This window comes from Buceros rhinoceros, unplaced genomic scaffold (genome assembly GCF_000710305.1).
Source record: "Buceros rhinoceros silvestris isolate BGI_N320 unplaced genomic scaffold, ASM71030v1 scaffold4005, whole genome shotgun sequence".
Lineage (NCBI taxonomy): Eukaryota > Metazoa > Chordata > Aves > Bucerotiformes > Bucerotidae > Buceros > Buceros rhinoceros.
Genome location: NW_010410992.1, coordinates 1 through 1,459, shown reverse-complemented (window position 1 = coordinate 1,459; position 1,459 = coordinate 1).

Below are 1,459 nucleotides of genomic sequence, written 5' to 3'. Positions count from 1 at the left end.
TGCACGACTCCAGCACAGCCCAGGCCAGCACCCTAAAACCTTTTCCCAAATACAGTCTCAAATTCCAGTGAAGCCTTTGAGTTTGATAAAAAAAATAATCCCAGCTTTCCAAGAATTTCTGCCCCTACATCTCGCAGTGCTGGGAACTCCCTGCACTTGCCCGGGACGATTTCTAAGCCAGGAATAAATTTTTGCAGCCACAGTGGAAGTATCCGGCTTGGAACCCCAGCTGCTTCCCCGCTTCCCCTGCAGCAAAGCCGAGCTCCGCGCTCTCGCCGGAGGCTTCGTTCATGAATCCTCTCACCGGGAGGATTCATTTATTTATTTTCAATTATTTTGTTTATTATTTGGGTTATCCCAGAGAAATGCAGTTGTGGAGGTGGCTGTTTGGGGCTGGGAGGGCAGAGCCATCTCCTGCAGCAGCAGAGCCCCAGCCAACAGCTCTTGGAGGGTTTTTTTTCCTCCCCAACCTTTACATTCGGGCTTCGGAGCCGGGAGGAACACGCAGCCGGTTCCTGAGGCTTCGCACACCCTTTTCCCAGTGGGTAACGAAGCCAAATCCCCTAACCCAAACTCTTCCCTCTCCATTATTTCCAGCTCCCGATAAGGAACTCGGACGCTGCCGGAGCCCGAGAGGCAGAAGTAGGGCCGAGCCACTGGCCTATTTCTGCCGTCGGGTTACACAACCCTTCGGTGGATTTGGCTGTTGCACAATGCTGGGGCATCGCGAGGAAGAAGCTGAGGCCACGTTTCCTTACAGTTCGCTTTCAGTATTTCGATGCACTTTGTTTGGGGTTGGGTTTTTTTTTAATGTTTGCTCGAGTTTTACTTCCTATTTAATGCAGGCGAATAGCCAGCGTGGCGACTTTGGTTTCTCCGTCAGCGTTACCCGCCAGAGTGAGCGGAGGCTCTCACCTCACATGACCGTATACCATGAATTTTGTCCTTTTTTTTTTTCCCCTGCAAATCCTGACCCCACACACACACCCAAGCGGCTGCAAGCCCAGTGATAGGAACCGCTGCACAACTTCAGGAGCTGAAACCGGCTCTGACATCTCCTTGGATGCCCCGAGCACTGGTGGAGACACACGGTCTCCCAGCCAGCGGGGTTTTTTTTCCAGGAATCATTTATTTCAGGCTGTTTAGAGCCCAAGCGCCTTCCTGGGCAAACAAAGGGCAGCTGCTTTCCATCAGCCTCGGGAGAGCAGCAGCACTCGCATTTCTCGAGTGCCTGAACTCTGGAATTGCGGGTGACAAACGCTCCGTGAATCCCAACGGGACGCTGTAACCGGGAGTTGTGGTCCGGGAACAGGCTCTGGGCGTTCGGAACCCGTAAATTAAGGGAGAGGAAAGGCAGGAAGATGTTTTCCGCCGCAATCAGTGCAGGACACGTGGGGGGCACAGCCCGGGGCTGGGAGGCAGCGTGGGGAAGGGGAGCCCGGCGGGCTGCATCTGCCCC